Source organism: Phalacrocorax carbo, chromosome 12 (genome assembly GCF_963921805.1).
Source record: "Phalacrocorax carbo chromosome 12, bPhaCar2.1, whole genome shotgun sequence".
Lineage (NCBI taxonomy): Eukaryota > Metazoa > Chordata > Aves > Suliformes > Phalacrocoracidae > Phalacrocorax > Phalacrocorax carbo.
Genome location: NC_087524.1, coordinates 22,600,197 through 22,614,203, shown reverse-complemented (window position 1 = coordinate 22,614,203; position 14,007 = coordinate 22,600,197). Strand labels below are relative to the sequence as shown.

The 14,007-nt window shown below is 47.5% G+C and overlaps 1 long non-coding RNA gene across 1 annotated transcript in view; it reads left to right on the top strand.

Moving 5' to 3' along the window:
- Positions 1 to 451: 451 nt before the first annotated feature.
- LOC135315528 (uncharacterized) overlaps positions 452 to 14,007 on the top strand; it is a 33,757-nt gene continuing 20,201 nt past the window's right edge. Inside the window, exon 1 of the long non-coding RNA XR_010375022.1 lies at positions 452 to 529. This is a non-coding gene — a long non-coding RNA (uncharacterized LOC135315528). The remainder of the gene's footprint in view (positions 530 to 14,007) is intronic.

Genomic DNA, 14,007 nt, shown 5'->3' with positions numbered 1-14,007 from the left:
GGACTCGATGCTCATGGAAACTGAGCTCCTCCGCTGCCTCCGGAGCTGCCCTTCCCAGAACGCAGCTGAAGCTGGCTGTCGCAGGCAGCCACTATCCCGCCGGTGCCCGGCGTTAGGGTCAATAAAATACTTCTGCTGCAAACGTGGCACCGTCGGCGCGTTGTGGCGCGGCAGCAGAGCCCTCGCCTGCCTCGGGCGGGCCTGCCCGGCCGCCGCCTGCCTCTCCCAGAGCAAGCCCTGTGGCACGGAGCCTGCATAGCTGGGCAGATGCTGTGAGGGAGAATGTATCGGAAAGGAAAAAACGCCCTCCCACGCCGCTGAGGCGGGTTTCAGCAGTACTTTGCCCGCGAGCCCAGCGCACGCCTGGGGAGCTGGAGATTGCCTAATTATTTCTCTCCCCCTGCGGCGGTGTCGATGGGCTCTGCAGCATCTCGGACTTCGTGATGCCCCATCTTCTGGGACTTCGGGCACGCGGTTCACGTGGGCGGAAGACGGAGGTGAAGGCGGGCGCGTGAATGCCACCGGAGCGGTACATCTCAGGGTTCGGCTCTCACGTGCAATAAGCACATCCGCGTGGGTGCCCATTACAGAGGTAACCTCTCTTTCCCTGGGAAGCCTCATCGGTTTCCCAGCCAGCCCTCCCAAACTTGCTCTCTTCTCACCTAAATTCATCTTTCTCAAAAGGAAACCCTCCTTCTAGGTGGCACCAGTCTCATTGGTAAAACATCTGACCAGAGAGGCGGGTTTCTGCAAACATCTAATTCCAAATGTTGCTCTCAGCCATCTCCTCTCTCTGGACGCTTTCAGCTCTACCAGGCTCTCAGCTGCTCTCTTGCTCTTTTTGCTGCTGTTAATCCCTGCCTTTGTTAGGCTTTAAAGCATGGGACATTTGAGCAGCAGCCCAGGGCGAAGGAGAAAATCCCTGTATGCAGGTGAGGGGGATGAGGAAGGGAGGAGGTGGGAGGAAGGGGAGCACGCAGGAGGTTCGGTGCACTGGCACAGGCTTAGGGGAGAGCTGGGCATCTCCAGGGGGTTACACTGCGACAGGGTAAACGTCTTAAATGTCTTCGCTCAGTCATGTAGAATGACTGTTTTGAGGTCAGGCAGTCGTGAGGGTATCAGCCTACTCCTGGGAAACTTAAAGCTGGTCTTGTACCAGTTTTAGAGAAACGTGTAGTTTGTAAAATCACAAGAACCATCCAAGTAACCTTTCAATTTAAAGTTATAAAAAGGACCAAATCCAGCGCGTAGGATCAGATTTGTGTCACGCTGTGCCCTACAGCCACGGTGACCAGTGTCGCTACAAGCCAGACTTGCACCCCGGTCCCTGCAGCGTTTCACACCCTCCTGGATGCTGACAGCTGTCAGACTGTATGAAAGGAAAACAAATTAAAGGAACAATCACTTTGCCACTTAAAAAATCTGTTCTAAACAGAAAATGGGTTGGGTTTCAGGGTTTTTTGGTCTGTCAATTCCTGAGCTTAAGCAATTAAGATCCTTTCCCTGCTCCAGGAGCTGAGCTGTCAGTAAGGCAGAAATTAATTTCCATAAGCAAAACCCTTCTCCACCTTTCACTGCCACAGGCCAACCGTGGTGACACCCAAATAGGTCACACCCGAACAGCGTTCTCGTTTCTCGTTTTTGCCGCGTGTTACGCGCCGGAGTCGCGGAGCAATGCCCTGCCATGGAGCAGAGCCGTCTCCAGCAGCACCTCGCACGGGCTGGCTGGGCTCTCCTCCACGACCCCGTCCCAGCAGGGGCTGGAGCCCGGGCAGCTTCCTCGCGCGCCGAACCCACGAGCAGCAGCAGGACAGAGGGGAATCAGTCCTCGCATGTTAGCAAATAACCCGTGTTAGACCCTTTGGGCCGGAGCCTCCCTCTGCCCTGGATGCTGGTTCTCTGCTCTGTCAGAGGAACGTGCCCCTGCCGTTTCCAGCCAGCTCTCCCCAGCACTGAAATACCAAGAGAAGAACACTTCGGGGAAGGTCACATTTGCAGGATTTCGGGTTTTCCTCCAGATCACTTTACTGCATTTTGATCCAGCTGTCAGCACAACGCTCCCATATTTGTATGCACAGCTAGCCAAATGCAGGGCCTTTAGCGGCAAAGGGATGGGTATTTTCAGCCACAGCAGAGACCGCTTTTGCCCCGGGGCATGGGAACTTCCCTGGTAGAAAAGTCTGACCTAATTCCCTACTTGGCTTTATACTCGTGACACCTCCTTTTGAGTTGAAGAGGAAAGCCCAGGTGCCCCGATAGACAAAGCAAAGACCATGTCGTTGCTGAGTGCTGCACCCATGGAGCAGCGAGGGGTTTCTGTGCCGGTCTGAGGCTGGGCTTCACCCCTGCACCTCCAGTCCTGGCCGGTGCCGTCCACTCCCTGGGATGGAGAGGAGAGGAGGTGGAGGACAGCCCCGGCTCCCCGCGGTCCCCCCAGCCACTGCGGAGGAAGGACACCCGCACCTCCTGCAGGCGTTGGAACATGTTTATGTGCAGCGTTTAGCACAATAAACCTCAACGCTGAGCTCGGCTTCTTGGTGCTAACAGTGTCTCCGGATAATTAAGACGAAGCAGAAAGTTTAAGGGATTGAGACATGTCATCTATTAAAGTTAATAACGGATATGTAGTTAAGCTCACTGTGCTCCTGCGGAAACCTAAGCCAATTTTTATGCAGGGCAATTTCAGGGAGTTTTCTAGATTTAAAGTTAGCAGGATTGTAAGGGTGGGAAAAGAGGAAGAAGGGAGATATGAAATGGGAAAGCAAACAACTCAGCTGATTGGGGCTGAGGGGAGAGAAATTCAATTCTCATTGCAGCGCTAAAACAAACAGATAAAATCAAAATCAAAGCAAAATAGATGAAATGCCAAATAGTAAAAACATATTGTAATGGGAGAGGACACGTAGAGTTAGTTCTGCTTCAAAGCCGTGCACAAGCCATACATGTGACTTATGTGAAGCAAAGTCTGCCTGTACATAAAGAGGTGGGAACGCAGTTATTTTGAAGGCTTCCTCTGAAAGCCTTTTGGCTGGCTTTCACAGCCAGGCTGGGGTTTTTCAGGTTCTTTATTTTCTCACCTTCCCCCAACACACCAGGATTATGGCAGGTTTTGGGGGTGCAAAACACCCAGACAGGTAAATTCAGTTTTCTTGAACTTAGGCAAGAGTAACAGCTTCTGTGCCCAGCCCCACCGCTCCTGTGCAGACCACCGCCGCAGCCAGCAAGTGCAAAGATCTGATTTTTCGCCTTGCCTTTCTCTGCTTTCTAAAGACAAATGTTGGTGCTCCCCAGCAAATTGGCACCTTTCATTCTCATCATGTTGCCAGCACAGCCTGGGAGCGCAGAAAATGATGTTGCTCCTAAAGTGGGAAATATTAAGGTCACGCGTATAATCTCAGTGTCTCTCCCAAACAGCTTTAAATGTACTAGAAAAACACCTTTTCCCACCAGCTTCACCCCGGGAGGGTGAGAACGCGCGATGTGCAGAGCAAACACAGGCGAGGTGCTGCCACTTGCCTAGCCACGTCTTAGCCTGGGAGGTGGGAGATGGGGGTCAGCAGCTCGGACCAGGGGAGACCTGGGCACTGCTTTTGCAGCTCTGCTGTCACCAGTCGTTCGCCTGACACAAGATAGGAAAGAGTTAAAGGCTTTGGGGCTAAAGCAGCCTCAGGTTCAAGTAGGTAGGGTGAGTTCTCCCCCATGGAAAGGCAGGAGGGTAAGGGCAGGGTGGGTCTCGCCTTCACTGCCCACACCTGGTGGCCATCCCACACCTGGAAAAAAAAGCCGCAGCCAGAGGGGATAAAAGGGCTGGGGAGGGCAGGGGCTGTTCGCAAGGCAGTAGGTACAAGGTCTGTCCGTCTGTCCCGGTGAGTGGCTCTGAGGGCGCGGGTGGGTGCGATGGTGCGCGGCTGCGGTTGGTTCTCGTTGCCCCTTTCACTGCTCTGTGGGTTATGGGAGGGCATCATCATCCTGCCACAGTCTGCCTCCTCCTGCAGCCTCCGCTCCTTGCCGCTGTTTCATGTGCCGGCTGAAATAGGGAGGTGACTAAAAATAACCTGGTTTAAGTGCGGTCTCAGACCTTCTGCATGACTGGTAAAGAAAAGTCCTTTTTTTCTTTTTTCCCCCAATGATATATGTGGTTTGCCTGCATCTGTCATTCCTCTCTGAAATAATCTTGCACAAATTATGGCTAAGGGGATGTCTGCAATGTGATTTATCCGCTGGCAGATAATCTAACGCTGTAGGGCTCTGTGCTGGGCAAGGACTCGGCGAGCTCCCCGTCCCTGCTGCTCGGGGGGGTTCTAGGCTGCAGGGCCACGTACAGTGGCGCTGCCTCGCCCGACCCCGCGCTGCGGTGAACCATGTCAACGCTTAGCCTGAGTGTGCTGTTAAATTTGCCTTCCGAACATGTAACACTTAATTTGTAACCCTTCCGAGCTGCTAAAGAGTGCCTTAACCACGGGGCCCGCTCACGAGTGCCGCTGCGTCTCCGCTTGGTGATGGGAAACCCAAGCTCGGGGCGGGGCGGGGGGGGAGGCTCTCCAGTGCCGATAGTGGCATCAGTGTGCAAGCGGGATTTTAGGAGAAAATGGTGAGGATAACCATTCCTCAAATGTATAAGTGCATGTGCGTGAGTTTTCGCCACCGAGTAACCACTGTTTGCTTTTCCCTACCCTGGGAAAAGAGTTTTTTAGGTACAATGATATGATGAACTCGTTATCTCCAGCCCCACGTTTCCTGCAAATACTGAATGAACTGATAAATGGTTACCTCTTTTCAGTTTAGTATGGGATAGTTATGAATACCTAGACCACAAGTAGGCTTATTACAAAAGCTCTGTTCTCATTAGGAAATTCAAATGTGCGTTGATTTTGCATATACATGTATTAAATTATCTGGTTTCAAGGATTCCCATGGCATAACATTATGCATGTGGTAGGACTATGTGGGTCACAAGTGACAGTGGTGGGGAAAAAAGCCCCAAAGTTCATGGGTTATATTTCTTCTATGTTGTTAGCATTGTAAAAAATTAGATACTAATTTGACTATGTATTGGGTTTTTCATTTTATTTTGGCCAGACCTTCTGTTGTGCTGTACCCTTCTCCCAATTCTTCAAACCCCTCTATATTTAGAAGAGGGGGAGAGGGGGACGAGTGCCCTTTCTCAGGGGGCATTTTCAAGCTTAAAGTAAAAAAGGAGTTCAAAATGCCTGAGAATCGTCTTTCCACTACTCTCGCTAGGGGTGCGCTACTGACGGAGCACAGCCATGGCGGGTGTATTAAAAACATTATTTTTTCCTAATGAAGCGACAATCAAATTTTATTTTTCCTAAGTGAAGCCTTACTTGCTGATTCAAAATGCATTCATTTGCAGCTGTCATCATTAATTGCATGTTATCAGGTAATTTTACACAGTGTGATTTACGCAGCCAGCTGTGAAACACTGCATTAAATGCATTACTGAGAAGAGACCTAAAGGTGAGCTTTACTGAGAATCAGAGAAGAACGGTGGATTCCATGGTGAAATCTCCTTTTGCAGGTTGTAATGAAGGCGTACACGCTGTGCGCTTGCTTTGTTTGCTAGGTAATGTTCTGTCTTCGTCGTGGGGCAAAAACAAATAAAAGAAAATGCTCATTTAGGAGTGTCACGGTGCTGTCGAGCTGAGAGAAAGCGCGTGACTAAGTGGAAGACTTGAGGAAGAAAAAACCATTAATAACAGGAGGTAGCAGGAGTCACTGGCAGGCATGAGGTAACATTTGTAATTTTGGAGGTTTCTGAATTAGACAAGTTCTAGAAGCGCAAGTGCTTTTTTTTTATTGATCCAAGATGTGTTTTCCTTATTCTCTGCTGTCTCACGATGAGAGCATTACTGCAGTTTCTTTTTGTATTTGACAGTTTTATATCTGCTCTTCCTGCATTCCCCGTCCTGTCGGCTAACACGGGTACAATAGAGATGCGCCTGTCAAGTGAGGGGGACGGGCAATGAGACGGTTGCTTTGGCACCTTCCGTGTGATCACCGTGACCAGCTGGAGCCAGCATAGGTAGAAATACTACTTAGTAGTATGCATTGCTTATCTATGGTAGTAGACAAATAAATAACATGGATGGATGGATTAATGCTGAGATGCATTTTTAAAAACTGCCAGTCTGCTGCTCTGCACCAGAAAAATAATCCGCGGTTTGGGATTGGGAAGGAGCCTTCGTGCCAATGATCCGCAGTTTGGGATTGGGAAGGAGCCTTCGTGCCAATGATCCACGGTTCGGGATTGGGAAGGAGCCTTCGCGCCAATGATCCGCGGTTCGGGATTGGGAAGGAGCCTTCGTGCCAATGATCCGCGGTTCGGGATTGGGAAGGAGCCTTCGTGCCAATGATCCGCGGTTCGGGATTGGGAAGGAGCCTTCGTGCCAATGATCCGCGGTTCGGGATTGGGAAGGAGCCTTCGTGCCAATAACCCGCGGTTCGGGATTGGGAAGGAGCCTTCGCGCCAATGATCCGCGGTTCGGGATTGGGAAGGAGCCTTCATGCCGGCGGCGTGCGCTCGCTGTGGCTGGGCGTCCAGGCGCCCAGGGAAGCGCGTCGGCTGCCGGAGGGCAGCGCTCTGGCCCTCCAATTAACACTTATAAACCCACAGGAAACAAATCACTTATTTCTGTGTGTTCCCTTGTTTGTGTTTTGCATAAGGGCATGCCAGCGCGCTCCCCCCCGGCGTTACGTGCATACATCTTTTCTGCTAATTTTTGCTCGGGTGTCTTGGTGCAAGGTAAATTACCGAACCCTTCACTGGTGCCTGTCGTGGTCCTGGGCCCCGTCCTTCGGCAGAGCTGGGCATCCCAGCGGTGGAAGCTTCCCGCTGTATTTGCTGTATTGACGTGCCAGTGATTTAAGCGGATGGAGGAACAGAGCGGAGGCAGGGGCTGGGTGTGTAGGAATCCTGTTGAAACCGATCCCTGGCTGGTAAATAACGTAGGTATTCTAGTCCTCACTGAAGGCAGGCGAGGAGAGGTGTTTCCCCGAGCCTGGGAGATTGTAGATCTGAGCTGTTGTTGCTCTACATTTGGAAACTATTGTTTCTCAAATACCCCAGGAATTGGCTATATCGAAGTTTATGTAAACAAAAAATATTACCTCTAATAAGCCATATCTTACTAGCAGTACGAACACATTTCTAAATCCTTGCTTTTCAGAGAGGTGTAATGTGCAATCCAAGACTATAAAACATTGAACTCTGCAAGCTGTTCTCTGCCTGACAACCAGGTAGTGATTAACTTAAATGATGCCTTTCTACACAGAGTATTTCAGCGTCTAATGAACTTCTGGATAATACTGATTGCAATCAGTTCTCTGTCCAAAATTCATAAAATTATGGCTTTTCTTTTGCAAAACAATTCAGAAACTTTAAGCATACATCTTCTGCCAACTGTCCAATGAATATTAATCTACTTGTAATAAACTATCTTATGAATAATTCCAGTTTCACAAAATGAGCGAATTTAAGGTATTGCAAAGTTAAATGAACCATTAGTGATGTATCTCTTGTAAATATTGCCAATTATTGGATGTTGTTTCAGAGTTTTGTCTCGCATACTTTTATTCCTTCCTTTATGAAGATGTTACAAAGAGTTTCTAACTTTTGTTCCTTATCTATCTTTTTATTGTCTCTATTGAAATGTGAGATGGATCTATGTTGGATTACAATGGTTATGGCCCATTGCTACGCATGAAAAAGGCTGAAATGTGACGAACAGAAGGCAGGAGATGATGAAGTAGCTTGATAAAATGGGGGCTAAAGATGCCTCAGTTAATTTGACTGATAAGTCATAAGACTAATGCCTCAGTCTTAAACTACCTACCTTACCCAGGGCAAGACTTTCAGCCTGCCTCAACTCCCCATATTATAAAACAAGGATAATATTCCCTATTCTGTTTAAAAAAAACAAAAATCTTTTCTTGATGAGAATACTTGGGCACCTTCCTGTGCGAGTGTGCTGCTTAGCTCAGGGTACGAAGTTCTGTTACCTGGTTTTTAATAACAAAATTTGCAAGGCCTAACCCAATTCAGCTTAGCTGTTGTTTTATTTTTTACTTATCTTTCTCAGCTGTGTCCTCAGATTATGAGCTTGTTGCAGTGCCCCTTTCTCTCAGACCTGCGTTCCTGCTCTGCTCTTGTTGGGTGCCATTAACTGTTATTTCTGCGAAGCCTCAGGGCCCAAAAAAAGTGGCAGGGGGTGGGAGGAGGCCCCCAAACTCGCATGGTCCGTCATTACTTAACCATATATTAGTTAGTCACTGATTTCTGTGAGGTCTCTGCCTTCAGGAAGCTTCATCTGAGTATTGTGGTGGCGAGTGTCATGTGAAGGCAGCAGCCAGTAGGGTGCCAAGAGGTATTCTCAAGAAATATGTGTTTTTCACAGCTACTAGTGTATAAACCTCGGCACACAAGGGTGGTTGAGCAAACGTTGGCTTCGCTGGCTCATGTGCCTGCACCTGGGGGTGAATGGGAATTCCCAGAGGGATTCAGGGAGAGGTTGGCAGAGCAAAGAGCGCAGGGTTCCTCCCACAGTAATGGCCCCATCCTGCAGCAGCCCTTCTCGGACAGGGCGTTTATGCCCTTCGCCTTGAGCGCTGTGAGCGGCTGAAGGTCTCTGCGAGGCGCCCTGACACGGCTCCGGCTCCGTAGCCTCTTCAGGCACTCCCCGTCTCTGCCTTGGTGAGACAGCAGCATACACCCAAAGCAGGGGAAGAAATCAGTCCACCGATGCTTTCAAAGTAATTGCCTAATTTTAAACAAATCAATATTATCTTAACACGTTGTTTTCCCATTGTTCTTTTATTTTCAAATGCATGTTACTCATTTCTGTAGATCAGCATCAGACGGGAGATGTGAAGATTTGCCTTTAGAAATCCCAAAATAGTCAAACCGTGTGAGCTTAATTATTAATCACTAAAACTGCAGTGAAAAATTCCCCTAAATTGCTTCCTTCAAAATAAAGGGTCTAGTAAACTGTGGAAAAAGCAATTTTAAAGAAAATGTTTATAGCAGTTAGATGATTTATTCCCTAGAAACCACTCTCAGCTTGACTTTTTGGAAGCTCTCAGTAAAAAAATAAATTACTACTTTACACCATGTAAAATTTTAAAGTAGACAATAAAGTCATAATGACAGTGGCCTACTTTAATCTGCAATTTAAAGCATATTAAGAGAGTAGACTCTTTGTATTTAAAGCTTTTAAAGCTGTTGTTATGTCTGATTATAGGAATATCTTCATAATTGCTGAAATTCACCCATTTATTTTGTTGAAGAATATAATTGACACGTGAAGAAGCGAATAGGGAAGAGAACGAACGGGGTCGTGCTTGCCTCGTCTAATCCAGTGACGGGCGAGGGTTCTCCCTGAGTGAGCACAGATCAGAAATGGTGCTTTGAGCAAGTTACCTCTTCCTCTTTAAAATGCTACCTGTGATTTCCACAGTGTCGGTGGCTGGACTCTGGTGTTCGCACAGCCGGTGGTTCAGTATTGCGGAGAGTTCATCAAAACCACCGAGCTGAAAACCTCTGACTAATTAGAAGTCAGCCGTATGGCAGACATAAATCCATTTCCCCTGAGAAATGAGGTGAGACGTGAATCTCTGCTTCCAAACTTCAAATGGTTAAAGAATTTAGCTATTTATAAAAATATGCAAGCTGTACAGAGACAGATAAGGGTTGCTTATGAATAACATTACCCTATAATTCTCATCTGACGCTCTTATCCTTTCTCTGCCATTGCTACAGAGATTGCAAAGTAGATAACAGGGCCATTTGTAAATTAAACAAAACGGTTTTTATAAATTATTCTAACATTTCAATTTGTTTCTCGTTTTCCAATTGGGGATAATTTGGGCCTGACCTTTTTCCTTCACTCTCCCTAGCCCGTCTCTCAGCTCGGCGCTCGTCTCTCGCCGACTCCTGCCGGCTGCGCAGAGCCCTGGGCTCTGGTCTGTGCTCTGGGGTGCTTCCTCGTGTCACCCAATAGCCCTGTTTCCATCTTGATTCGGATGACAGTTCCTCTCCGCGTCAGTCCTCCATAAAATAACGCAGGCCTTCACCGGTATCGTCCCGTTTTAAAGGCGCGTGGTGGCCCTTGGCCCTCGGGGCCGATGGCGCTGAGGATGCTCCGCTCCCGCCACGTAGGCGGTGATGTGCTGAACGGCCCCCGCGGGTGCGACTTCGGGCAACCGCAGCCTTGTAGGTGTTGCCTTCTCTGTTTTCAATCCCGTGATTAATAGCTCTGTTCTCTGCAGGCGTTGGCAGCTTATTTCCTCTGTGCTGCCTCTGTAGCTTCGGGTGCTCGTTTAATTTGCGCAAGGACCTACAAGGGGAAGGCACGCACCCGCTTGTGCTTGCAAGTAGACCAGCCACGCTTTACTGGCAAAGTCGTGTGCTTAGGAGAGGTATTTAATAAATGGTTGCAGCTCCAATAAAACCTACACGAAATAAATGCTTCCAGCAAAGCTCGGTCTGTTCTTGCTGTACCGGGAGCGCACGTCCCTCCCCGCCGAGCGTGGCCGCGTGCACGTGGCCGGGGAGGTTGCGAAGGAATGAACGGGAGCTGGTTTGTAGAGGTGATTATTCAACTTTGTTCTTTTATAGAAAATTAATTAGGCTATTATCAGTGGCTCAGCAGCAGCAGGTTGCCATGTGGTTCTCATGTGTGTGGGTGTAGTCCTGAAGGTTTTCTGAATCTTTTAATTACTTGTCATGAGTGTAGCAAAGCCTTGTGGAGATACATGCCTTTGGAGAAAAATATTAATACTATCTGCATGGGAGGCTGTGGGGAATACTTCCAGCTAGGTGCCTAGAGTCAAACCTGCTTGAAACAGTCTCTGGGAGAAATAAAATCAGAAGGAACAATGCCATGGGTTTGAATCCACGTTACAACAGCAGTGGGGATATATACATTAGGTTTTTAATTTTCAGTCTCGCCAAATCTGGCTACCGCAGAGGGTTTCAGAGGGCCTTTAGCATTGCCAATATTTTCTTTTTCTCCACTAAAAGCATCCTTTCATGTGTTTCCTTCTTGAAAAAAGCCCTTCCTGTTTTCACTTGGCTAGTCTGGTTTCTCATATACATTTTAAAGATGTTCTGTTTAAGAACAGAAAACACCTCGTCCGTACGCAAGCTGTGTTAAATTCTTCAGCTGTCACTGGAAAAAGTAAAAAAAAAAAAACCCCAAACCCTTAATAATTAATAGCTCCCTTGGAAGCTGCCCGTATAGCATCACCCGGGGCAGACTGTGATGTTCTTCAGCAGCTTGGACCTGCTAAGCTCCATTAGGGGTTTCCTGAGCAACAAATGCAGTATCTGGTCCATCGTCCTCATTTATATCTTTTAATATAAAATGAAAAAAACCCACCCAAACCAACTCGCATGTGCGGCTGCCCAGTCGGTACCTTCAGCCGTGCCGTTGCCTCGGTTAGTCCTTGCGAGGGCTCGTTCCCGCGCGTGGGCAGGTAGGTCTGTGCTGCCCCACGCCGCGCAGCAGCCACCCGCGCCAGGGCATCGTCTGGCTTCAGCAGGGGAGCAACGCTCTGTCAACGTCCACCGGTGTCCTGCTGCAGGCTTAGCTGAGATGGGAAGGTCGGAATGCAAAGCCTACAGGAGCACTAGGCTTAAGCCAGACCCAGAGCTCTACAAACCTCTCTCTCAATCTGGATTTATTCAGCTTGTCAGAGGAACCTCAGTCTTCATCCCACTCTTGATGCACAGCTCCCGCTCCGTTTGGTGGGCAAATAAATCGTCTCCTAGACTTTGAGACATAATATTTCCTTAAAAAATAGCATGCAAACACTTGAGGTTTCTTCTTATTCGATAACTCCAAGGACTGAACAACTTAAATGCTGCTTCTCCCCACAAGCTCTGTGCTCGGGGGCCACCTGGTTATTTTAGGCTGACACTTTTCAACAGCTCATTGTGCAAAGCAGCATGTGAATGAGATGGGAAAGGGGACATACTTAGCCAAAGGTATTCAACCCCTTTCTGGGGGAAAAAAGGGGTGAACAGGAGTGTTGGTACCAATAAACGCATTGATTTTGGACCTTTCGGTGTCAGAAGAAAAATCCAGCACTTAATGATGCCCTGAAGTGGAGACATACCCAAAGCATTATGAGTATTTTTGTAGCTTTGAACAAATACACTGAAAGCAGCATCAAATAATAATAATTCTTCCCTATAATCTCCAACAAATTACTGGTTAGGACAGTGATTATTACCTGTAATGTTACCTGTGTTGTTCTGAAGCCTCTGGCAAACCTTCAATGTCACAAAGATTGTTCAAACTGGAGATCTGGAGCAGCATTTGCTGCCCCAAAAAAGCGGCCAACTTTTTTCTTTCGTGACAATCTTTATACTATGTTCATGTAATTGCGGGTAGAAGTTCCTGCAGGTAATTTTTATTTTGAAGACAAGCATTAGTTAAAAAGGAAAGAAACAAATAAAAAATCTAATAGCCTGTAATAACTCATAATGTCAAACCCTAAATTGTGTTTCTGTGGCATTGAGATTGGCACTGAGATTACATAAATGTTTTCTTCCAACCGAGGCGCTGAAGGACCCGCGTGTACCTTATTTCGCTGATGAAGACAAATCCTTCACACGTTCAGTTGCATTAGGTTAATGTCTGAGCGTGTTTCCTGAGGAATATGATGATAAATTAAATCGGTTGGCGTTTGGCCTACGGGTGCGCAGTCGATCGGCGCAAGGTTTCGGGATGATCCGTAGAAGTTACCTGCCTATGAAGTTACTCTATACGTAACGGTTCACACCGCGTGTGTTCCTGCCGGTGCGTCTGGTCTTTCCCCAGCTTCAGCTGTGGGATCCTGAGCTTCTCCAGGGCCACCTTTGCTTTCCCCTCTTCTGTGCAGAAACTCAGCTGACTTCTAATGCTCGGCTGAAGCGTGTGGTAAGGATCAGGTTCTGCCTAACTTTGGTTTCACCACATAAGAAACAGTCATTTGTAAGATGCTTTAAAACTTGTTTCTCTTTTAACTGAGCTTCTTTGTTCTCTTTCTTCTCATTATTTTCTTTCCTCCTTCGTCTTACTGTTCGCACTTATTTTTAAGTATCAGTCTTTCTCTCCCCCTGGTTCTACTCGTCCTCTTTCCGTTTCTTACCCTTCTTCTTGCTGGCCTCTCACCAGTCTGCGCTCTCTGCTTTTTCTTAACAATACTTTCTTTGCATTTCCTTTTGACGTTATTTTCTTAGCATTACTTTCTGGATGCACTTTTTAAAAAGCCCTGATGCGAGGGGTGCCAAGGGGGAGGGAGGTAGTGAGGAGAAAGCTGACTTCTGTTACTAGCCTTGAATTCAGAAACGCCTTCCACATCCTTGCAGTCAAAGCCAGATTTTGGTCCTGCATGAAGAATATGACTAAATTCATATATTAACCTTGCTGGGGATGTGAAGACCTTCCGCCCAACCGGGCTCGTGTTGGGTTAGTCACAAGGGGGAACGGTGACCGTGGCGATGCTCGTCTGCACCGGTCAAGAGCTGGGGGGATGTCAAAGGGAAGCTTTCTGGTAATCTCATCTCACTCATACCGTGCTGCTGTCAAAAGGAGAGAGAGAGATGAAAAAAAGTGATTCAGAACGTATTTGACTCAAGTTAATGTCTATCCTTCCTGTAAATGCGGCTTGATCATCTATGGAAGAAATATGATCTATTTTGTTTCATATTTCAGACTTCTTCAGTTTCAGCTACTGCAGCAGTAATGAATCACTGACCCTAGCAAAATATCACTGATTTGATTAATTAGCACTTAAAAGAACTCTTCAGGAGGGAAGCTTTCAAAGGTTGGAAATATTGCTGGTATTTTGTTTGTCCTTTCATTAACTGGATTCCAAAGAGAAATTCTGACATGATTTTTATGGGGATTACTTTCCAGTTGGTGCAGCGCAACCTCTGATTAGGCCACCTTTAGCAGAAATATTACCATAGACACCAGAAGGGGAATTCAAAGGGAAGTAGGC